This window comes from Coenobita brevimanus, chromosome 78 (assembly GCF_032717465.1).
Source record: "Coenobita brevimanus isolate Jiangsu-jjx chromosome 78, ASM3271746v2, whole genome shotgun sequence".
NCBI classification, from domain to species: domain Eukaryota; kingdom Metazoa; phylum Arthropoda; class Malacostraca; order Decapoda; family Coenobitidae; genus Coenobita; species Coenobita brevimanus.
In genome coordinates, this window is record NC_137031.1 from 44,033,696 (window position 1) to 44,056,942 (window position 23,247).

The 23,247-nt window shown below is 49.9% G+C and overlaps 1 protein-coding gene across 1 annotated transcript in view; it reads left to right on the forward strand.

Annotated features, from left to right (window-relative positions):
- The window catches only part of LOC145408826 (mitochondrial amidoxime-reducing component 1-like), a 161,341-nt gene that overhangs the window by 55,152 nt on the left and 82,942 nt on the right, over window positions 1-23,247 (forward strand). The window lies entirely within an intron of this gene.

The window sequence follows — 23,247 nt, forward strand, 5'->3', positions numbered from 1 at the left end:
TGTTAGCAAAGCTGTTACGCTGTTGGCAAAGCTGTTCAAAGCTGTTCGCTGTTAACTGTTCAGAAAGCTGTTCGCAAACTGTTCGCTGTTCACTGTTCGCAAAGCTGTTCGCTGTTCACTGTTCGCAAAGCTGTTCGCAAAGCTGTTCGCTGTTCGCTGTTTGCAAAGCTGTTCGCTGTTTGCTGTCCGCAAAGCTGTTCGCAAAGCTGTTTGCTGTTCGCTGTTCGCAAAGCTGTTTGCAAAGCTGTTCGCTGTTCGCTGTTCGCAAAGCTGTTCGCTGTTCGCTGTTCGCTGTTCGCTGGTCGCTGTGCGAAAAGCTGTTCGCAAAGCTGTTCGCTGTTCTCTGTTCGCATAGCTGTGCTCTGTTCACTGTTCGCAAAGCTGTTCGCAAAGCTGTTCGCTGTTCACTGTTCGCAAAGCTCTTCGCTGTTCGCAAAGCTGTTCGCAAATCTGTTCGGTGTTCGTTATTCGCAAAGCTGTTCGCAAAGCTGTTCGCTGTTCGCTGTTCACAAAGCTGTTCGTAAAGCTATTCGCACTGTTCGTAAAGCTGTTCACAGCTGTTCGCAAAGCTGTTCACTGTTCGCAGTTCGCAAAGCTGTTGGCAAAACTGTTAGCTGTTTGCAAAGTTGTTCGCAAAGCTGTTCGCTGTTCGATGTTAGCTGTTCTCTGTTCGCAAAGCTGTTCACTGTTCGCTGTTCGCAAAGCTGTTCGCAAAGCTGTTCGCTGTTCGCTGTTCGCTGTTCGCAAAGCTGTTCGCTGTTAGCTGTTTGCAAAGCTGTTCGCTGTTCGCTGTTCGCAAAGCTGTTCGCTGTTCGCTGTTCGTAAAGCTGTTCGAAAAGCTGTTCGCAAAGCTGTTCGCTGTTCGCTGTTCGCAAAGCTGTTCGCAAAGCTGTTCGCTGTTCGCTGTTCGCAAAGCTGTTCGCAAAGCTGTTCGCTGTTCGCTGTTTGCAAAGCTGTTCGCTGTTTGCTGTCCGCAAAGCTGTTCGCAAAGCTGTTTGCTGTTCGCTGTTCGCAAAGCTGTTTGCAAAGCTGTTCGCAAAGCTGTTTACTGTTGTTCGCTGTTCGCTGTTCGCTGTTCGCAAAGCTGTTCGCAAAGCTGTTCGCAAAGCTGTTCGCTGTTCGCTGTTCGCAAAGCTGTTCGCTGTTCGCAAAGCTGTTCGCAAATCTGTTCGGTGTTCGCTATTCGCAAAGCTGTTCGCAAAGCTGTTCGCTGTTCGCTGTTCACAAAGCTGTTCGCAAAGCTATTCGCGTTTCGCTGTTCACAAAGCTATTCGCAAAGCTGTTCGCTGTTCGCAGTTCGCAAAGCTGTTGGCAAAACTGTTAGCTGTTTGCAAAGCTGTTTGAAAAGCTGTTCACTGTTCGCTGTTCGCAAAGCTGTTCGCTGTTCGTTGTTCGCAAAGCTGTTCGCTGTTCGCAGAGCTGTTCGCAGAGCTGTTGCTGTTCAAAGCTGTTCGCTGTTAGCTGTTCGCAAAGCTGTTCGCTGTTCGCTGCTCGCTGTTCGCAAAGCTGTTCGCAAAGCTGTTCGCTGTTCGCTGTTCGCAAAGCTGTTCGCAAAGCTGTTAGCTGTTTGCAAAGCTGTTCACTGTTTGCTGTTCGCAAAGCTGTTCGCAAAGCTTTTCGCTGTTCGCAAAGCTGTTCGCAAAGCTGTTCGCTGTTCGCTGTTCGCTATTTCGCTGTTGCAAAGCTGTTCGCAAAACTGTTCGCTGTTAGATGTTTGTTGTTCGCTGTTCGCAAAGCTGTTAGAAAAGCAGTTCGCAAAGCTGTTCGCTGTTCGCTGTTTGCTGTTCGCAAAGCTGTTAGCTGTACGCAAAGCTGTTCGCTGTTCGCTGTTCGCTGTTAGCAAAGCTGTTCTCGGTTCGCTGTTTGCTGTTCGCAAAGCTGTTAAGCTGTTCGCAAAGCTGTTCGCTGTTCGCTGTTGTTCGTTCGCAAAGCTGTTCGCTGTTAAGCTGTTCGCAAAGCTGTTTGCTGTTCGCTGTTCGCTGTTCGCAAAGCTGTTCGCAAAGCTGTTCGCAAAGCTGTTCGAAAAGCTGTTCGCAGAGCTGTTCGCAAAGCTGTTCGCTGTTAAGCGTTCGCAAAGCTGTTCGCTGTTCGCTGTTAGCTGTTACCTGTTCGCTGTTCGCAGAGCTGTTCGCAGAGCTGTTCGCAGTTCGCAGAGCTGTTCGCAGAGGTGTTCGCTGCTCGCTGTTCGCTGTTCGCTGTTTGCTGTTTGCAAAGCTGTTTGCTAATCGCTGTTCGCTGATAGCTGTTACCTGTTCGCTGTTCGCAAAGCTGTTCACTGTTCGTTGTTCGCAAAGCTGTTCGCTGTTCAAAGCTGTTCGCAGTTGTTCGCTGTTCGCTGTTCGCAAAGCTGTTCACAAAGCTGTTCGCTGTTCGCAAAAGCTGTTCGCTGTTCGCAAAGCTGTTCGCAAAGTTGTTAGCTGTTTGCAAAGCTGTTCACTGTTCGCTGTTCGCAAAGCTGTTCGCTGTTCGCTGTTCGCAAAGCTGTTCGCTGTTCGCTGTTCGAAAAGCTGTTCGCAAAGCTGTTCGCTGTTCGCTGTTCGCTGTTCGCAAAGCTGTTCGCTGTTCGCAATGCTGTTCGCTGTTCGCTGCTCGCAAAGCTGTTTCCTGTTCACAAAGCCGTTCGCTGTTCGCTGTTCGCAAAGCTGTTCGCAAAGCTGTTCGCAAAGCTGTTCGATGTTCGCTGTTCACTGTTCGCAGAGCTGTTCGCTGTTAGCTGTTCGCAAAGCTGTTCGCTGTTCGCAAAGCTGTTCGCTGTTCAAAGCTGTTCGCAAAGCTGTTCATGTTCGCTGTTCGCAAAGCTGTTCGCTGTTCGCTGTTCACAAAGCTGTTCGCAAAGCTGTTCGCTGTTCCTGTTCGCAAAGCTGTTCGCTGTTCGCTGTTCGCAAAGCTGTTGGCAAAAGCTGTTCGCTGTTCGCTGTTCGCAAAGCTGTTCGCAAAGCTGTTCGTTTGCAGCTGTTCGCAAAGCTGTTCGCTGTTCGCTGTTCGCAAAAGCTGTTCGCACTGTTCACTGTTCGCAAAGCTGTTCCGCAAAGCTGTTCGCTGTTTGCTGTTCGCAAAGCTGTTCGCAAAGCTGTTCGCTTTTCGCTGTTTGCTGTTCGCAAAGCTGTTCGCTGTTCGCTGTTCGCTGTTCGCAAAGCTGTTCGCAAAGCTGTTCGCTGTTCGCAAAGCTGTTCTCAAAGCTGTTCGCTGTTCGCTGTTCACAAAGCTGTTCGCTGTTCGCTGTTCGCAAAGCTGTTCGCAAAGCTGTTCGCTGTTCTCTGTTCGCTATTCAGAAAGCTGTTCGCAAAGCTGTTCGCTGTTCGTAAAGCTGTTCGAAAAGCTGTTCGCTGTTCGCTGTTCGCTGTTCGGAAAGCTGTTCGCAAAGCTGTTCACTGTTCGCTGTTCGCAGTTGTTCGCAGTTCGTTCGTTCGCAAAGCTGTTCGCAGCTGTTCGCTGTTGTTCGCTGTTCACAAAGCTGTTCGCTGTTCGCAAAGCTGTTCGCAAATCTGTTCGGTGTTCGCTATTCGCAAAGCTGTTCGCAAAGCTGTTCGCAGTTGTTCGCTGTTCGCAGCTGTTCGTTCGCAGCTATTCTGTTAAAGCTCGTTTCGCTGTTCGCAAAGCTGTTCGCAAAGCTGTTCGCTGTTCGCAGTTCGCAAAGCTGTTGGCAAAACTGTTAGCTGTTTGCAAAGCTGTTTGAAAAGCTGTTCGCTGTTCGGAAAGCTGTTCGCAAAGCTGTTCGCAAAGCTGTTTCTCAGAGCTGTTCGCAGAGCTGTTCGCAGTTCGCAGAGCTGTTAGCTGTTCTCAAAGCCGTTCACTGTTCGCTGTTCGCACAGCTGTTCGCAAAGCTGTTCGCTGTTCGCAAATCTGTTCGCTGTTCGCTGTTAGCTGTTCGCAAAGCTGTTTACTGTTCGCTGTTCGCTGCTCGCAAAGCTGTTCGCAAAGCTGTTCGCAAAGCTGTTCGCTGTTCGCTGTTCGCAAAGCTGTTCGCAAAGCTGTTCGCTGTTCGCTATTCGCAAAGCTGTTCGCAAAGCTGTTCGCAAAGCTGTTCGAAAAGCTGTTCGCTGTTCGCAAAGCTGTTCGCAAAGCTGTTAGCTGTTCTTCGCAAAGCTGTTCGCAAAGCTGTTCGCAAAGCTATTCGCTGTTCGCAAAGCTGTTCGCAAAGCTGTTCGCTAAGCTGTTCGCTGTTCGCTGTTCGCAAAGCTGTTCGCAAAGTTGTTCACTGTTTCCTGTTCGCTGTTCGCTGCTCGCAAAGTTGTTCGCAAAGCTGTTCGCTGTTCGATGTTTGCTGTTCGCTGTTCGCAAAGCTGTTCACTGTTCGCTGTTCGCTGTTCGCAAAGCTGTTCGCAAAGCTGTTCGCTGTTTGCTGTTCGCTGTTCACTGTTCGCAAAGCTGTTTGCTGTTCGCTGTTCGCTGTACGGAAATCTGTTCGCTGTTCGCTGTTCGCTGTTCGCTGTTAAAGCTGTTCGCTGTTCGCAGCTGTTCGCAAATCTGTTTGCTGTTCGCTGTTCGCAAAGCTGTTCGCAAAGCTGTTCGCTGTTGCTGTTCACAAAGCTGATCGCAAAGCTATTCGCAGCTGTTCACAAAGCTTGTTATCGCAAAGCTGTTCACTGTTCGCTGTTCGCATATCTGTTCTCAAAGCTGTTCCCTGTTCGCAAAGCTGTTCTCACAGCTGTTCGCTGTTCGCTGTTCGCAAAGCTGTTCGCTGTTCGCTGTTCGCAAAGCTGTTCGCAAAGCTGTTCGCTGTTCGCAGTTCGCAAAGCTGTTCGCAAAGCTGTTACGCTGTTCGGAAAGCTGTTCACAAAGCTGTTCGATGTTCGCTGTTCGCTGTTCGCAAAGCTGTTCGCTGTTCGCTGTTCGCAAAGCTGTTCGCTGTTCGCTGTTCGCAAAGCTGTAAGCTAATCTATGTTCGCTGTTCGCTGTTACCTGTTCGCTGTTCGCACAGCTGTTCGTTCATCGCTGTTCGCAAAGCTGTTCGCTGTTCGCTGTTCGCAATGCTGTTTGCAATGTTGTTCGCAATGCTGTTTACGGTTGGCTGTTCGCTGCTCCAAAGCTGTTCGCAAAGCTGTTCGCAAAGCTGTTCGCTGTTCGCTGTTCGCAAAGCTGTTCGCTGTTCGCAAAGCTGTTCGCAAATCTGTTCGGTGTTCGCTATTCGCAAAGCTGTTCGCAAAGCTGTTCGCTGTTCGCTGTTCACAAAGCTGTTCGCAAAGCTATTCGCGTTTCGCTGTTCACAAAGCTGTTCGCAAAGCTGTTCGCTGTTCGCTGTTCGCAAAGCTGTTGGCAAACTGTTAGCTGTTAGCTGTTCGCAAAGCTGTTTGAAAAGCTGTTCGCAGTTCGCAGAGCTGTTCGCAGAGCTGTTCGCAGTTGTTCGCTGTTGCTGTTCGCAAAGCTGTTCACTGTTCGCTGTTCGCAAAGTTGTTCGCAACGCTCTTCGCTGTTCGCTGTTCGCAAAGCTGTTCGCAAAGCTGTTCGCTAAGCTGTTCGCTGTTCGCTGTTCGCAAAGCTGTTCGCAAAGTTGTTCACTGTTTCCTGTTCGCTGTTCGCTGTTCGCAAAGCTGTTCGCAAAACTGTTCGCTGTTCGCTGTTCGCAAAGCTGTTCGCTGTTCGCTGTTCGCAAAACTGTTCGCAAAGCTTTTCGCTGTTTGCAAAGCTGTTCTCAAAGCTGTTCGCTGTTAAAGCTGTTCTCGCTGTTCAAAGCTGTTCACTGTTCGCTGTTCGTTCGCAAAGCTGTTAAGCTGTTCGCAAAGCTGTTCGCTGTTTGCTGTTCGCTGTTCACTGTTCGCAGAGCTGTTCGCAAAGCTGTTCGCTGTTCGCTGTTTGCAGAGCTGTTCGCTGTTCTCAAAGCTGTTCGCTGTTCGCCGCTGTTCGCTGTTCGCTGTTCGCAAAGCTGTTCGCTGTTCGCTGTTCGCAAAGCTGTTCGCTGTTCGCAGAGCTGTTCGCTGTTCGCAAAGCTGTTCGCTGTTCGCTGTTCGCAGAGCTGTTCGCTGTTCGCAAAGCTGTTCGCTGTTCGCTGTTCGCAAAGCTGTTCGCTGTTCGCAAAGCTGTTCGCTGTTCACTGTTTGCTGTTTGCAGAGCTGTTCGCTGTTCACAAAGCTGTTCGCTGTTCGCTGTTCGCAAAGCTGTTCGCTGTTCGCTGTTCGCTGTTCGCAAAGCTGTTCGCAAAGCTGTTCGCTGTTCGCTGTTTGCAGAGCTGTTCGCTGTTCTCAAAGCTGTTCGCTGTTCGCTGTTCGCAGAGCTGTTCGCAAAGCTGTTCGCTGTTAACTGTTCGCTGTTCGCAAAGCTGTTCGCTGTTCGCTGTTCGCAAAGCTGTTCTGTTCGCTGTTCGCAAAGCTCTTCGCTGTTCGCTGTTCGCAAAGCTCTTCGCTGTTCGCTGTTCGCAAAGCTGTTCGCTGTTCGCTGTTCGCAAAGCTGTTCGCTGTTCGCTGTTCGCAAAGCTGTTCGCAAAGCTGTTCGCAAAGCTGTTCGCAAAGCTGTTCGCTGTTCGCTGTTCGCAAAGCTATTTGTTCGCTGTTCGTTCGCTGTTCGCAAAGCTGTTCGCAAAGCTGTTGCAAAGCTGTTCGCTGTTCGTTCGCTGTTCGCAAAGCTGTTCGCTGTTCGCTATTCGCAAAGCTGTTAGCAAAGCTGTTCGCTGTTCGCAAAGTTCGCTGTTCGCAAAGCTGTTCGCTGTTCGCTGTTCGCGCAGTTGCTGTTCGCTGCTCGCTGTTCGCTGTTCGCAAAGCTGTTCGCTGTTCGCTGTTCGCAAAGCTGTTCGCAAAGCTGTTCGCTGTTCGCTGTTCGCAAAGCTGTTTGCTGTTCGCTGTTCGCTGTTCGCAAAGCTGTTCGCTGTTCGCTGTTCGCAAAGCTGTTCACTGTTCGCTGTTCGCAAAACTGTTCGCAAAGCTGTTCGCTGTTCGCAAAGCTGTTCTCAAAGCTGTTCGCTGTTCGCTGTTCGCTGTTCGCAAAGCTGTTCGCAAAGCTGTTCGCAAAGCTGTTAGCTGTTCGCAAAGCTGTTCGCTGTTCGCTGTTCGCAAAGCTGTTCGCAAAGCTGTTCGCTGTTCGCTGTTCGCAAAGCTGTTCGCAAAGCTGTTCGCTGTTCGCTGTTCGCAAAGCTGTTCGCTGTTCGCTGTTCGCAAAGCTGTTCGCTGTTCGCTGTTCGCAAAGCTGTTCGCTGTTCGCAAAGCTATTCGCTGTTCGCTGTTCGCAAAGCTGTTCGCTGTTCGCTGTTTGCTGTTCGCAAAGCTGTTCGCTGTACGCAAAGCTGTTCGCTGTTAACTGTTCGCTGTTCGCAAAGCTCTTCGCTGTTCGCTGTTCGCTGTTCGCTGTTCGCTGTTCGCTCTTCGCAAAGCTGTTCGCTGTTCGCTGTTCGAGGTTCGCAAAGCTGTTCGCTGTTCGCTATTCGCAAAGCTGTTCGCAAAGCTGTTGGCTGTTCGCTGTTCGCAAAGCTGTTCGCTGTTCGCTGTTCGCAAAGCTGTTCGCTGTTCGCTGTTCGCAAAGCTGTTCGCAAAGCTGTTCGCTGTTCGCTGTTCGCAAAGCTGTTCGCTGTTTGCTGTTTGCAAAGCTGTTTGATGAGCTGTTCTCTGTTCGCAAAGCTGTTCGCAGAGCTGTTTGCAAAGCTGTTTTGCAAAGCTGTTCGCAAAGCTGTTCGTTCGCAGTTCGCTGTTCACAAAGCTGTTAGCAAAGCTGTTCGCTGTTTGCAAAGCTGTTCGCAAAGCTGTTCGCTGTTCGCTGTTCGCAAAGCTGTTTACAAAGCTGTTCGCAAAGCTGTTTATTGTTCGCTGTTCGCTGCTCGCAAAGCTGTTCGCAAAGCTATTCGCAAAGCTGTTCGCTGTTCGCAATTCTCAAAGCTGTTCGCAAATCTGTTCAGTGTTCGCAAAGCTGTTCGCAAAGCTGTTCGCAAAGCTGTTCGCTGTTCGCTGTTCACAAAGCTGTTCGCAAAGCTGATCGCTGTTAGCTGTTCGCAAAGCTGTTTGCTGTTCGCTGTTCGCAAAGCTGTTCACTGTTCGCTGTTCGCTGTTCGCAAAGCTGTTCGCAAAGCTGTTCGCTGTTCGCTTTTCTCAAAGCTGTTCGCAAAGCTGTTCGCAGTTGTTAGCTGTTTGCAAAGCTGTTCGCTGTTTGCAAAGCTGTTCGCAAAGCTGTTCGCAAAGCTGTTCGCAAAGCTGTTCGCTGTTCGCAAAGCTGTTCGCAAAGCTGTTCGCTGTTCGCTGTTCACAAAGCTGTTCGCTGTTCGCTATTCAGAAAGCTGTTCGCAAAGCTGTTCGCTGTTCACTGTTCGCAAAGCTGTTCGCTGTTCGCTGTTCGCAAAGCTGTTCGCAAAGCTGTTCGCTGTTCGCTGTTCGCAGAGCTGTTCGCAAAGCTGTTCGAAAAGCTGTTCGCAAAGCTGTTCGCTGTTCACTGTTCGCAAAGCTGTTCGCAAAGCTGTTCGCTGTTCGCTGTTCGCAAAGCTGTTCGTTGTTCGCTGTTCGCAAAGCTGTTCGCTGTTCGCTGTTCAGAAAGCTGTTCGCAAAGCTGTTCGCTGTTCACTGTTCGCAAAGCTGTTCGCTGTTCACTGTTCGCAAAGCTGTTCGCAAAGCTGTTCGCTGTTCATTGTTCGCAAAGCTCTTCGCTGTTCGCAAAGCTGTTCGCAAATCTGTTCGGTGTTCGTTATTCGCAAAGCTGTTCGCAAAGCTGTTCGCTGTTCGCTGTTCACAAAGCTGTTCGTAAAGCTATTCGCGTTTCGCTGTTCACAAAGCTGTTCGCAAAGCTGTTCGCTGTTCGCAGTTCGCAAAGCTGTTGGCAAAACTGTTAGCTGTTTGCAAAGCTGTTCGCAAAGCTGTTAGCTGTTTGCAAAGCTGTTCACTGTTCGCTGTTCGCAAAGCTGTTCGCAAAGCTGTTCGCTGTTCGCTGTTCGCAAAGCTGTTCGCAAAGCTGTTAGCAAAGCTGTTCGCTGTTCACTGTTCGCTTTTCTCTTAGCTGTTCTCTTAGCTGTTCACTGTTCGCAAAGCTGTTCGCAAAGCTGTTCGCTGTTCGCTGTTCACAAAGCTGTTCGCAAAGCTATTCGCTGTTCCTGTTCGCAAAGCTGTTTGCTGTTCGCTGTTCGCAAAGCTGTTGGCAAATGTGTTCGCTGTTCGCTGTTCGCAAAGCTGTTCGCAAAGCTGTTCGCTGTTCGCCTTTCGCAAAGCTGTTCGCAAAGCTGTTCGCAAAGTTGTTAGCTGTTTGCAAAGCTGTTCACTGTTCGCTGTTCGCAAAGCTGTTCGCAAAGCTGTTCGCTGTTCGCTGTTCGCAAAGCTGTTCGCTGTTCGAAAAGCTGTTCGCAAATCTGTTCGCTGTTCGCTCTTACAAAAGAGCATAGCAGTTATCTGTTCGCAAAGCTGTTCGCTGTTCGCTGTTCAGAAAGCTGTTCGCAAAGCTGTTCGCTGTTCACTGTTCGCAAAGCTGTTCGCTGTTCACTGTTCTCAAAGCTGTTCGCAAAGCTGTTCGCTGTTCGCTGTTCGCAAAGCTCTTCGCTGTTCGCAAAGCTGTTCGCAAATCTATTCGGTGTTCGCTGTATTAGCAAAGCTGTTCAAAGCTGTTCGCTGTTTGCTGTTCACAAAGCTGTTCGCTGTTCGTTGTTCGCTGTTCGCAAAGCTGTTCGCTGTTCGCTGTTCAGAAAGCTGTTCGCAAAGCTGTTCGCTGTTCACTGTTCGCAAAGCTGTTCGCTGTTCACTGTTCTCAAAGCTGTTCGCAAAGCTGTTCGCTGTTCGCTGTTCGCAAAGCTCTTCGCTGATCTCAAAGCTGTTCGCAAATCTATTCGGTGTTCGTTATTCGCAAAGCTGTTCGCAAAGCTGTTCGCTGTTTGCTGTTCACAAAGCTGTTCGCAAAGCTATTCGCGTTTCGCTGTTCACAAAGCTGTTCGCAAAGCTGTTCACTGTTCGCAGTTCGCAAAGCTGTTGGCAAAACTGTTAGCTGTTTGCAAAGCTGTTCGCAAAGCTGTTACCTGTTTGCAAAGCTGTTCACTGTTCGCTGTTCGCAAAGCTGTTCGCAAAGCTGTTCGCTGTTCGCTGTTTGCAAAGCTGTTCGCAAAGCTGTTAGCAAAGCTGTTCGCTGTTCGCTGTTCGCTGTTCGCTGTTCGCAAAGCTGTTCGCAAAGCTGTTCGCTGTTCGCTGTTCGCAAAGCTGTTCGCAAAGCTGTTCGCTGTTCGCTGTTCGCAAAGCTGTTTGCAAAGCTGTTCGCAAAGCTGTTTACTGTTCGCTGTTCGCTGCTCGCAAAGCTGTTCGCAAAGCTGTTTACTGTTTGCTGTTCGCTGCTCGCAAAGCTGTTCGCAAAGCTGTTCGCAAAGCTGTTCGCTGTTCGCTGTTCGCAAAGCTGTTCGCTGTTCGCAAAGCTGTTCGCAAATCTGTTCGGTGTTCGCTATTCGCAAAGCTGTTCGCAAAGCTGTTCGCTGTTCGCTGTTCACAAAGCTGTTCGCAAAGCTATTCGCGTTTCGCTGTTCACAAAGCTATTCGCAAAGCTGTTCGCTGTTCGCAGTTCGCAAAGCTGTTGGCAAAACTGTTAGCTGTTTGCAAAGCTGTTTGAAAAGCTGTTCACTGTTCGCTGTTCGCAAAGCTGTTCGCAAAGCTGTTCGCTGTTCGCTGTTCGCAGAGCTGTTCGCAAAGCTGTTAGCAAAGCTGTTCACTGTTCGCTGTTCGCAAAGCTGTTCGCAAAGCTGTTCGCTGTTCGCTGTTCGCAGAGCTGTTCGCAAAGCTGTTAGCAAAGCTGTTCGCTGTTCGCTGCTCGCAAAGCTGTTCGCAAAGCTATTCGCAAAGCTGTTCGCTGTTCGCTGTTCGCTATTCGCAAAGCTGTTCGAAAAGCTGTTCGCAGAGCTGTTCGCAAAGCTGTTCGCAAAGGTGTTCACAAAGCTGTTCGCAAAGCTGTTCGCAAAGCTGTTCGCAAAGCTATTCGCTGTTCGCAAAGCTGTTCGCAAAGCTGTTCGCTAAGCTGTTCGCTGTTCGCTGTTCGCAAAGCTGTTCGCAAAACTGTTCGCTGTTCGCTGCTCGCAAAGTTGTTCGCAAAGCTGTTCGCTGTTCGATGTTTGCTGTTCGCTGTTCGCAAAGCTGTTCGCTGTTCGCAAAGCTGTTCACTGTTCGTTGTTCGCTGTTCGCAAAGCTGTTCGCAAAGCTGTTCGCTGTTTGCTGTTCGCTGTTCACTGTTCGCAAAGCTGTTTGCTGTTCGCTGTTCGCTGTACGGAAATCTGTTCGCTGTTCGCAAAGCTCTTCGCTGTTCGCAAAGCTCTTCGCTGTTCGCTGTTCGCAAAGCTGTTCGCTGTTCGCTGTTCGCAAAGATGTTTGCAAAGCTGTTCGCTGTTTGCAAAGCTGTTCGCAAAGCTGTTCGCAAAGCTGTTCGCAAAGCTGTTCGCTGTTCGCAAAGCTGTTCGCTGTTCGCTGTTCGCAAAGCTGTTCGCTGTTCGCTGTTCGCAAAGCTGTTCGCTGTTCGCTGTTCGCAAAACTGTTCTCTGTTCGCAAAGCTGTTCGCTGTTCGCTGTTCGCAAAGCTGTTCGCAAAGCTCTTCGCTGTTCGCTGTTCGCAAAGCTCTTCGCTGTTCGCTGTTCGCAAAGCTGTTTGCTGTTCGCTGTTCGCAAAGCTGTTCGCAAAGCTGTTCGCTGTTCGCAAAGCTGTTTGCTGTTCGCTGTTCGCTGTTCGCAAAGCTGTTCGCTGTTCGCTGTTCGCAAAGCTGTTCGCTGTTCGCAAAGCTGTTCGCTGTTCGCTGCTCGCTGTTCGCTGTTCGCAAAGCTGTTCGCTGTTCGCTGTTTGCTGTTTGCAAAGCTGTTCGCTGTTCGCTGTTCGGAAAGCTGTTCGCAAAGCTGTTTGCTGTTCGCTGTTCGTAAAGCTGTTCGAAAAGCTGTTCGCAAAGCTGTTCGCTGTTCACTGTTCGCATTGTTAAATCTGTTCGCTGTTCGCAAAGCTGTTCGCAAAGCTGTTCGCTGTTCACAAAGCTGTTCGCAAAGCTATTCGCTGTTCCTGTTCGCAAAGCTGTTCGCTGTTCGCAGTTCGCAAAGCTGTTGGCAAAACTGTTCGCTGTTCGCTGTTCGCAAAGCTGTTCGCAAAGCTGTTCGCTGTTCGCTGTTCGCAAAGCTGTTCGCAAAGTTGTTAGCTGTTTGCAAAGCTGTTCACTGTTCGCTGTTCGCAAAGCTGTTCGCAAAGCTGTTCGCTGTTCGCTGTTCGCAAAGCTGTTCGCAAAGCTGTTCGCTGTTCGCTGTTCGCAAAGCTGTTCGCAAAGCTGTTCGCAAAGCTGTTAGCTGTTTGCAAAGCTGTTCACTGTTCGCTGTTCGCAAAGCTGTTCGCAAAGCTGTTCGCTGTTCGCAAAGCTGTTCGCAAAGCTGTTCGCTGTTCGCTGTTTGCAAAGCTGTTCGCTGTTTGCTGTCCGCAAAGCTGTTCGCTGTTCGCTGTTCGCAAAGCTGTTCGCTGTTCGCTGTTTGCTGTTCGCAAAGCTGTTCGCTGTTCGCTGTTCGCAAAGCTGTTCGCAAAGCTGTTCGCTGTTCGCTGTTCGCAAAGCTGTTAGCAAAGCTGTTCGCTGTTCGCTGTTCGCAAAGCTGTTCGCAAAGCTGTTTGCAAAGTTGTTCGCAAAGCTGTTTACTGTTCGCTGTTCGCTGCTCCAAAGCTGTTCGCAAAGCTGTTCGCAAAGCTGTTCGCTGTTCGCTGTTCGCAAAGCTGTTCGCTGTTCGCAAAGCTGTTCGCAAATCTGTTCGGTGTTCGCTATTCGCAAAGCTGTTCGCAGTTGTTCGCAGCTGTTCAAAGCTGTTCGCTCGCTGTTCGCAAAGCTGTTCGCTGTTCGCAAAGCTATTCGCAAAGCTGTTCGCTGTTCGCTGTTTGCAAAGCTGTTCGCTGTTCGCTGTTCGCAAAGCTGTTCGCAAAGTTGTTCGTTCGCTGTTGCTGTTCACAAAGCTGTTGGCAAAACTGTTCGCTGTTTGCAAAGCTGTTTGAAAAGCTGTTCACTGTTCGCAAAGTTGTTCGCTGTTCGCTGTTCGCAAAGCTGTTTGCAAAGCTGTTCGCAAAGCTGTTAGCTGTTCGCTGTTCGCAAAGCACATCGCAAAGCTGTTAGCAAAGCTGTTCGCTGTTCGCTGCTCTCATAGCTGATCTCAAAGCTGTTCGCAAAGCTGTTCGCTGTTCGCAAAGCTGTTCGCAAAGCTGTTCGCTGTTCTCAAAGCTGTTTCGCTGTTCGCTGTTTGCTGTTCGTTCGCAAAGCTGTTCGCAAAGCTATTCGTTCGCAAAGCTGTTCGCTGTTCGCTGTTCGAGGTTCGCAAAGCTGTTCGCTGTTCGCTGTTCGCAAAGCTGTTTGCTAATCGCTGTTCGCTGTTAGCTGTTACCTGTTCGCTGTTCGCAAAGCTGTTGGCTGTTCGTTGTTCGCAAAGCTGTTCGCTGTTCGCTGTTCGCAAAGCTGTTCGCAAAGCTGTTCGCTGTTCGCTGTTCGCAAAGCTGTTCGCAAAGCTGTTCGCTGTTCGCTGTTCGCAAAGCTGTTCGCAAAGCTGTTAGCTGTTTGCAAAGCTGTTCACTGTTCGCTGTTCGCAAAGCTGTTCGCAAAGCTCTTCGCTGTTCGCAAAGCTATTCGCTGTTCGCAAAGCTGTTCACAAAGCTGTTCGCTGTTCGCTGTTAGCAAAGCTGTTCGCTGTTCGCTGTTCGCAAAGCTGTTCGCTGTTTGCTGTCCGCAAAGCTGTTCGCAAAGCTGTTTGCTGTTCGCTGTTCGCAAAGCTGTTCGCTGTTAAGCTGTTCGCTGTTCGCAGTTGTTCGCAAAGCTGTTCGCAGCTGTTCGCTGTTCGCTGTTCGCATAGCTGTTCGCTGTTCGCTGTTCGCAAAGCTGTTCGCAAATCTGTTCGGCTGTTCGTTATTCGCTATGCTGTTCGCAAAGCTGTTCGCTGTTTGCTGTTCACAAAGCTGTTCGCTGTTCGCTGTTCACAAAGCTGTTCGCAAAGCTGTTCGCTGTTAAAGCTGTTCGCAAAGCTGTTCGCAAAGCTGTTCGGTTTTCGCTGTTCGCATAGCTGTTCGCAAAGCTGTTCATGTTTCTGTTAAAGCTGTTCACTGTTCGTTGTTCGCAAAGCTGTTCGCTGTTCGCTGTTTCAAGCTGTTAGCAAAGCTGTTAGCAGCTGTTCGCTGTTACTGTTCGCAAAGCTGTTTGAAGCTGTTCGCTGTTCGCAAAGCTGTTACGCAAAGCTGTTTCAGCTGTTTGCTGTTTGCAAAGCTGTTCGCTGTTCGCTGTTCGGAAAGCTGTTCGCAAAGCTGTTCGCTGTTCGGAAAGCTGTTCGCAAAGCTGTTTCGTGTTCACTGTTCGCAAAGCTGTTCAAAGCTGTTCGCAAAGTTGTTAGCTGTTTGCAAAGCTGTTCACTGTTCGCTGTTCGCAAAGCTGTTCGCAAAGCTGTTCGCTGTTCGCTGTTCGCAAAGCTGTTCGCAAAGCTGTTCGCTGTTCGCTGTTCGCAAAGCTGTTCGCTGTTCGCAGAGCTGTTCGCAAAGCTGTTCGCTGTTCGCTTTTCTGTAAGCTGTTCGCAAAGCTGTTCGCTGTTCGCTGTTCGCAAAGCTGTTCGCAAAGCTGTTCGCTGTTCGCTGTTCGCAAAGCTGTTCGCAAAGCTGTTCGCTGTTCGCTGTTCGCTGTTCGCAAAGCTGTTTGCAAAGCTGTTCGCAAAGCTGTTTACTGTTCGCTGTTCGCTGCTCGCAAAGCTGTTCGCAAAGCTGTTCGCAAAGCTGTTCGCTGTTCGCTGTTCGCAAAGCTGTTCGCTGTTCGCTGTTCGCAAAGCTGTTCGCAAAGCTGTTCGCTGTTCGCAAAGCTGTTCTCAAAGCTGTTCGCTGTTCGCAAAGCTGTTAGCTGTTCGCTGTTCGCTGTTCGCTGTTCGCAAAGTTGTTCGCTGTTCGCTGTTCGCAAAGCTGTTCGCTGTTCGCAAAGCTGTTCGCTGTTCGCTGTTCGCTGTTCGCAAAGCTGTTCGCTGTTCACAAAGCTGTTCGCTGTTCGCTGTTCGCAAAGCTGTTCGCTGTTCGCAAAGCTGTTCGCTGTTCGCTGTTCGCTGTTCGCTGTTCGCTGTTCGCAAAGCTGTTCGCTGTTCGCTGTTCGCAAAGCTGTTCTCTGTTCGCAAAGCTGTTCGCAAAGCTGTTCGCTGTTCGCAAAGCTGTTCGCTGTTCGCTGTTCGCAAAGCTGTTCGCTGTTCGCTGTTCGCAAAGCTGTTCGCTGTTCGCTGTTCGCAAAGCTGTTCGCTGTTCGCAAAGCTGTTCGCAAAGCTGTTCGCTGTTCGCTGTTCGCAAAGCTGTTCGCTGTTCGCTGTTCGCAAAGCTGTTCGCAAAGCTGTTCGCTGTTCGCTGTTCACAAAGCTGTTCGCAAAGCTGTTCGATGTTCGCTGTTCGCAGAGCTGTTCGCAAAGCTGTTTGCAAAGCTGTTCGCAAAGCTGTTCGCTGTTCGCTGTTCGCAAAGCTGTTCGCAAATCTGTTCGGTGTTCGCTATTCGCAAAGCTGTTCGCAAAGCTGTTCGCTGTTCGCTGTTCACAAAGCTGTTCGCAAAGCTATTCGCTGTTCCTGTTCGCAAAGCTGTTCGCTGTTCGCAGTTCGCAAAGCTGTTGGCAAAACTGTTCGCTGTTCGCTGTTCGCAAAGCTGTTCGCAAAGCTGTTCGCTGTTCGCTGTTCGCAAAGCTGTTCGCAAAGCTGTTCGCAAAGTTGTTAGCTGTTTGCAAAGCTGTTCACTGTTCGCTGTTCGCAAAGCTGTTCGCAAAGCTGTTCGCTGTTCGCTGTTCGCAAAGCTGTTCGCTGTTCGCAAAGCTGTTCGCTGTTCGCTGTTCGCTGTTCGCTGTTCGCAAAGCTGTTCGCTGTTCGCTGTTCGCAAAGCTGTTCGCTGTTCGCTGTTCGCAAAGCTGTTCGCTGTTCGCAGAGCTGTTCGCTGTTCGCAAAGCTGTTCGCTGTTCGCTGTTCGCAAAGCTGTTCGCTGTTCGCTGTTCGCAAAGCTGTTCGCAAAGCTGTTCGCTGTTCATTGTTCGCAAAGCTCTTCGCTGTTCGCAAAGCTGTTCGCAAATCTGTTCGGTGTTCGTTATTCGCAAAGCTGTTCGCAAAGCTGTTCGCTGTTCGCTGTTCACAAAGCTGTTCGCAAAGCTGTTCGCTGTTCGCTGTTCGCAAAGCTGTTCGCTGTTCGCTGTTCGCTGTTCGCAAAGCTGTTCGCTGTTCGCTGTTCGCAAAGCTGTTCTCAAAGCTGTTCGCTGTTCTCAAAGCTGTTCGCAAAGCTGTTCGCTGTTCGCTGTTCGCTGTTCGCAAAGCTGTTCACTGTTCGCTGTTCGCTGTTCGCAAAGCTGTTCGCAAATCTGTTCGGTGTTCGCTATTCGCAAAGCTGTTCGCAAAGCTGTTCGCTGTTCACAAAGCTATTCGCAAAGCTGTTCGCTGTTCGCAGTTCGCAGAGCTGTTCGCTGTTCGCAAAGCTGTTCGCAAAGCTGTTCGCTGTTCGCTGTTCGCAAAGCTGTTCGCTGTTCGCAGTTCGCAAAGCTGTTGGCAAAACTGTTAGCTGTTTGCAAAGCTGTTTGAAAAGCTGTTCACTGTTCACTGTTCGCAAAGCTGTTCGCAAAGCTGTTCGCTGTTCGCTGTTCGCAAAGCTGTTCGCAAAGCTGTTCGCTGTTCGCTGTTCACAAAGCTATTCGCAAAGCTGTTCGCTGTTCGCAGTTCGCAAAGCTGTTGGCAAAACTGTTAGCTGTTTGCAAAGCTGTTTGAAAAGCTGTTCACTGTTCGCTGTTCGCAAAGCTGTTTACAAAGCTGTTCGCAAAGCTGTTTACTGTTCGCTGTTCGCTACTCGCAAAGCTGTTCGCAAAGCTATTCGCAAAGCTGTTCGCTGTTCGCTGTTCGCTATTTGCAAAGCTGTTCGCAAATCTGTTCGAAAAGATGTTCGCAAAGCTGTTCGCAAAGGTGTTCACAAAGTTGTTCGCTGTTCGCAAAGCTGTTAGCAAAGCTATTAGCTGTTCGCAAAGCTATTCGCTGTTCGCAGAGCTGTTCGCAAAGCTGTTCGATGAGCTGTTCGCTGTTCGCTGTTCGCAAAGCTGTTCACAAAGCTGTTCGCTGTTCGCTGTTCGCAAAGCTGTTCGCAAAACTGTTCGCTGTTCGCTGTTCGCAAAGCTGTTCGCAAAGCTGTTCGCTGTTCGCTGTTCGCAAAGCTGTTCGCAAAGCTGTTCGCTGTTCGATGTTTGCTGTTCGCTGTTCGCAAAGCTGTTCGAAAAGCTGTTCGCAAAGCTGATCACTGTTCGCTGTTCGCTGTTCGCAAAGCTGTTAGCAAAGCTGTTCGCAAAGCTCTTCGCTGTTTGCTGTTCGCTGTTCACTGTTCGCAAAGCTGTTCGCTGTTCGCTGATCGCTGTACGGAAATCTGTTCGCTGTTCGCAAAGCTCTTTGCTGTTCGCTGTTCGCAAAGCTGTTCGCTGTTCGCTGTTCGCAAAGCTGTTCGCTGTTCGCTGTTCGCAACGCTGTTCGCTGTTTGCTGTTCGCAAAGCTGTTTGCAAAGCTGTTCGCTGTTCGCAAAGCTGTTCGCAAAGCTGTTCGCTGTTCGCAAAGCTGTTCGCTGTTCGCTGTTTGCTGTTCGCAAAACTGTTTGCAAAGCTTTTCGCTGTTTGCAAAGCTGTTCGCAAAGCTGTTCGCTGTTCGCTGTTCACAAAGCTGTTCGCTGTTCGCTGTTCGCAAAGCTGTTCGCTGTTCACAAAGCTGTTCGCTGTTCGCTGTTCGCAAAGCTGTTCGCTGTTCGCTGTTCGCTGTTCGCTATTCAGAAAGCTGTTCGCAAAGCTGTTCGCTGTTCGCTGTTCGCAAAGCTGTTCACAAAGCTGTTCGCTGTTCGCAAAACTGTTCGCTGTTCGCAAAGCTGTTCGCTGTTCGCTGTTCGCAAAGCTGTTCGCTGTTCGCTGTTCGCAAAGCTGTTCGCTGTTCGCTGTTCGCAAAGCTGTTCGCTGTTCGGAAAGCTGTTCGCAAAGCTGTTCGCTGTTCACTGTTCGCAAAGCTGTTCGCTGTTCGCTGTTCGCAAAGCTGTTCGCAAAGCTGTTCGCTGTTCGCTGTTCGCAAAGCTGTTCGCAAAGCTGTTCAATGTTCGCTGTTCGCAGAGCTGTTCGCAAAGCTGTTTGCAAAGCTGTTCGCAAAGCTGTTCGCTGTTCGCTGTTCGCAAAGCTGTTCGCAAATCTGTTCAGTGTTCGCTATTCGCAAAGCTGTTCGCAAAGCTGTTCGCTGTTCGCTGTTCACAAAGCTGTTCGCAAAGCTATTCGCTGTTCCTGTTCGCAAAGCTGTTTGCTGTTCGCAGTTCGCAAAGCTGTTGGCAAAAGTGTTCGCTGTTCGCTGTTCGCAAAGCTGTTCGCAAAGCTGTTCGCTGTTCGCCTTTCGCAAAGCTGTTCGCAAAGCTGTTCGCAAAGTTGTTAGCTGTTTGCAAAGCTGTTCACTGTTCGCTGTTCGCAAAGCTGTTCGCAAAGCTGTTCGCTGTTCGCTGTTCGCAAAGCTGTTCGCTGTTCGAAAAGCTGTTCGCAAAGCTGTTCGCTGTTCGCTGTTCGCAAAGCTGTTCGCTGTTCGCTGTTCGCAAAGCTGTTCGCTGTTCGCTGTTCGCAAAGCTGTTCGCTGTTCGCTGTTCGCTGTTCAGAAAGCTGTTCGCAAAGCTGTTCGCTGTTCACTGTTCGCAAAGCTGTTCGCTGTTCACTGTTCTCAAAGCTGTTCGCAAAGCTGTTCGCTGTTCGCTGTTCGCAAAGCTCTTCGCTGTTCGCAAAGCTGTTCGCAAATCTATTCGGTGTTCGTTATTCGCAAAGCTGTTCGCAAAGCTGTTCGCTGTTTGCTGTTCACAAAGCTGTTCGCTGTTCGCTGTTCGCAAAGCTGTTCGCTGTTCGCTGTTCAGAAAGCTGTTCGCAAAGCTGTTCGCTGTTCACTGTTCGGAAAGCTGTTCGCTGTTCACTGTTCTCAAAGCTGTTCGCAAAGCTGTTCGCTGTTCGCTGTTCGCAAAGCTCTTCGCTGTTCGCAAAGCTGTTCGCAAATCTATTCGGTGTTCGTTATTCGCAAAGCTGTTCGCAAAGCTGTTCGCTGTTTGCTGTTCACAAAGCTGTTCGCAAAGCTATTCGCGTTTCGCTGTTCACAAAGCTGTTCGCAAAGCTGTTCACTGTTCGCAGTTCGCAAAGCTGTTGGCAAAACTGTTAGCTGTTTGCAAAGCTGTTCGCAAAGCTGTTACCTGTTTGCAAAGCTGTTCACTGTTCGCTGTTCGCAAAGCTGTTCGCAAAGCTGTTCGCTGTTCGCTGTTTGCAAAGCTGTTCGCAAAGCTGTTAGCAAAGCTGTTCGCTGTTCGCTGTTCGCTGTTCGCTGTTCGCAAAGCTGTTCGCAAAGCTGTTCGCTGTTCGCTGTTCGCAAAGCTGTTCGCAAAGCTGTTCGCTGTTCGCTGTTCGCAAAGCTGTTTGCAAAGCTGTTCGCAAAGCTGTTTACTGTTCGCTGTTTGCTGCTCGCAAAGCTGTTCGCAAAGCTGTTTACTGTTCGCTGTTCGCTGCTCCAAAGCTGTTCGCAAAGCTGTTCGCAAAGCTGTTCGCTGTTCGCTGTTCGCAAAGCTGTTCGCTGTTCGCAAAGCTGTTCGCAAATCTGTTCGGTGTTCGCTATTCGCAAAGCTGTTCGCAAAGCTGTTCGCTGTTCGCTGTTCACAAAGCTGTTCGCAAAGCTATTCGCGTTTCGCTGTTCACAAAGCTATTCGCAAAGCTGTTCGCTGTTCGCAGTTCGCAAAGCTGTTGGCAAAACTGTTAGCTGTTTGCAAAGCTGTTTGAAAAGCTGTTCACTGTTCGCTGTTCGCAAAGCTGTTCGCAAAGCTGTTCGCTGTTCGTTGTTCGCAAAGCTGTTCGCTGTTCACTGCTCGCTGTTCGCTGTTCGCAAAGATGTTCGCTGTTCGCTGTTTGCTGTTCGCAAAGCTGTTCGCTGTTCGCTGTTCGGAAAGCTGTTCGCAAAGCTGTTCGCTGTTCGCTGCAAAGCTATTCGCAAAGCTGTTCGCTGTTAAGCTGTTAGCTGTTCGTTATTAGCTCAGCTGTTCGCTAAACTCTTCGCTGTTCGCTGTTTGCTGTTCGCTGTTCGTAAAGCTGTTCGAAAAGCTGTTCGCAAAGCTGTTCGCAAAGCTCTTCGCTGTTCGCAAAGCTATTCGCTGTTCGCAAAGCTGTTCGCAAAGCTGTTCGCTGTTCGCTGTTCGCTGTTCACTGTTCGCAAAGCTGTTCGCTGTTCGCAAAGCTGTTCGCTGTTCGGAAAGCTGTTCGCAAAGCTGTTTCCTGTTCACTGTTCGCAAAGCTGTTCGCTGTTCGCTGCTCGCTGTTCGCTGTTCGCAAAGCTGTTCGTTATTCGCTGTTTGCTGTTTGCAAAGCTGTTCGCTGTTCGCTGTTCGCTGTTCGGAAAGCTGTTCGCAAAGCTGTTCGCTGTTCGCTGTTCGCAAAGCTGTTCGCTGTTCGCTGTTCGCAAAACTGTTCGCAAAGCTGTTCGCTGTTCGCAAAGCTGTTCTCAAAGCTGTTCGCTGTTCGCTGTTCACAAAGCTGTTCGCTGTTTGCTGTTCGCAAAGCTGTTCGCTGTTCGCTGTTCGCTGTTCGGAAAGCTGTTCGCAAAGCTGTTCGCTGTTCGCTGTTCGTAAAGCTGTTCGAAAAGCTGTTCGCAAAGCTGTTCGCTGTTCGCTGTTCGCAAAGCTGTTCGCAAAGCTCTTCGCTGTTCGCAAAGCTATTCGCTGTTCGCAAAGCTGTTCACAAAGCTGTTCGCTGTTCGCTGTTAGCAAAGCTGTTCGCTGTTCGCTGTTCGCAAAGCTGTTCGCTGTTCGCTGTTCGCAAAGCTGTTTGCTGTTCGCTGTTCGCAAAGCTGTTCGCTGTTCGGAAAGCTGTTCGCAAAGCTGTTCGCTGTTCGCTGTTCGCAAAGCTGTTCGCAAAGCTGTTCGCTGTTCACTGTTCGCAAAGCTGTTCGCAAAGCTGTTCGCAAAGCTGTTCGCAAAGCTGTTCGCTGTTCGCTGTTCGCAAAGCTGTTCGCAAAGCTGTTCGATGTTCGCTGTTCGCAAAGCTGTTTGCAAAGCTGTTCGCAAAGCTGTTCGCTGTTCGCAAAGCTGTTCGCAAAGCTGTTCGCAAAGCTGTTAGGTGTTCGCAAAGCTATTCGCAGCTGTTCGCTGTTCGCTGTTCACAAAGCTGTTCGCAAAGCTATTCGCTGTTCCTGTTCGCAAAGCTGTTCGCTGTTCGCAGTTCGCAAAGCTGTTGGCAAAACTGTTCGCTGTTCGCTGTTCGCAAAGCTGTTCGCAAAGGTGTTCGCAAAGCTGTTCGCAAAGTTCTTAGCTGTTTGCAAAGCTGTTCACTGTTCGCTGTTCGCAAAGCTGTTCGCAAAGCTGTTCGCTGTTCGCTGTTCGCAAAGCTGTTCGCAAAGCTGTTCGCAAAGTTGTTAGCTGTTTGCAAAGCTGTTCACTGTTCGCTGTTCGAAAAGCTGTTCGCAAAGCTGTTCGCTGTTCGCTGTTCGCAAAGCTGTTCGCAAAGCTGTTCGCTGTTCGCTGTTCGCAAAGCTGTTCGCTGTTCGCTGTTCGCAAAGCTGTTCGCTGTTCGCTGTTCAGAAAGCTGTTCGCAAAGCTGTTCGCTGTTCGCTGTTCGCAAAGCTGTTCGCTGTTCGCTGTTCGCTTCGCAAAGCTGTTTGCAAAGCTGTTAGCAAAGCTGTTTACTGTTCGCAAAGCTGTTCGCTCATCGCAAAGCTGTTAGCTGTTAGCAAAGCTGTTCGCAAAGCTGTTAAGCTGTTGCTGTTCACAAAGCTCTTCGCTGTTCGCAAAGCTGTTCGCAAATCTGTTCGGTGTTCGCTATTCGCAAAGCTGTTCGCAAAGCTGTTCGCTGTTCGCTGTTCACAAAGCTGTTCGCAAAGCTATTCGCTGTTCGCTGTTCACAAAGCTATTCGCAAAGCTGTTCGCTGTTCGCAGTTCGCAAAGCTGTTGGCAAAACTGTTAGCTGTTTGCAAAGCTGTTTGAAAAGCTGTTCACTGTTCGCAAAGCTGTTCCCAAAGCTGTTCGCAAAGCTGTTTGCAAAGCTGTTCGCAAAGCTGTTCGCTGTTCGCAAAGCTGTTCGCAAAGCTGTTAGCAAAGCTGTTCACTGTTCGCTGTTCGCAAAGCTGTTCGGAAAGCTGTTTGCTGTTCGCTGTTCGCAAAGCTGTTTACAAAGCTGTTCGCAAAGCTGTTTACTGTTCGCTGTTCGCTGCTCACAAAACTGTTCGCAAAGCTATTAGCAAAGCTGTTCGCTGTTCGCTGTTCGCAAAGCTGTTCGCAAATCTGTTCAGTGTTCGCTATTCGCAAAGCTGTTCGCAAAGCTGTTCGCTGTTCGCTGTTCACAAAGCTGTTCGCAAAGCTATTCGCTGTTCCTGTTCGCAAAGCTGTTCGCTGTTCGCTGTTCGCAAAGCTCTTCGCTGTTCGCAAAGCTGTTCGCAAATCTATTCGGTGTTCGTTATTCGCAAAGCTGTTCGCAAAGCTGTTCGCTGTTTGCTGTTCACAAAGCTGTTCGCTGTTCGCTGTTCGCAAAGCTGTTCGCTGTTCGCTGTTCAGAAAGCTGTTCGCAAAGCTGTTCGCTGTTCACTGTTCGGAAAGCTGTTCGCTGTTCACTGTTCTCAAAGCTGTTCGCAAAGCTGTTCGCTGTTCGCTGTTCGCAAAGCTCTTCGCTGTTCGCAAAGCTGTTCGCAAATCTATTCGGTGTTCGTTATTCGCAAAGCTGTTCGCAAAGCTGTTCGCTGTTTGCTGTTCACAAAGCTGTTCGCAAAGCTATTCGCGTTTCGCTGTTCACAAAGCTGTTCGCAAAGCTGTTCACTGTTCGCAGTTCGCAAAGCTGTTGGCAAAACTGTTAGCTGTTTGCAAAGCTGTTCGCAAAGCTGTTACCTGTTTGCAAAGCTGTTCACTGTTCGCTGTTCGCAAAGCTGTTCGCAAAGCTGTTCGCTGTTCGCTGTTTGCAAAGCTGTTCGCTGTTCGCTGTTCGCTGTTCGCAAAGCTGTTCGCAAAGCTGTTCGCTGTTCGCTATTCGCAAAGCTGTTCGCAAAGCTGTTCGCTGTTCGCTGTTCGCAAAGCTGTTTGCAAAGCTGTTCGCAAAGCTGTTTACTGTTCGCTGTTCGCTGCTCGCAAAGCTGTTCGCAAAGCTGTTTACTGTTTGCTGTTCGCTGCTCGCAAAGCTGTTCGCAAAGCTGTTCGCAAAGCTGTTCGCTGTTCGCTGTTCGCAAAGCTGTTCGCTGTTCGCAAAGCTGTTCGCAAATCTGTTCGGTGTTCGCTATTCGCAAAGCTGTTCGCAAAGCTGTTCGCTGTTCGCTGTTCACAAAGCTGTTCGCAAAGCTATTCGCGTTTCGCTGTTCACAAAGCTATTCGCAAAGCTGTTCGCTGTTCGCAGTTCGCAAAGCT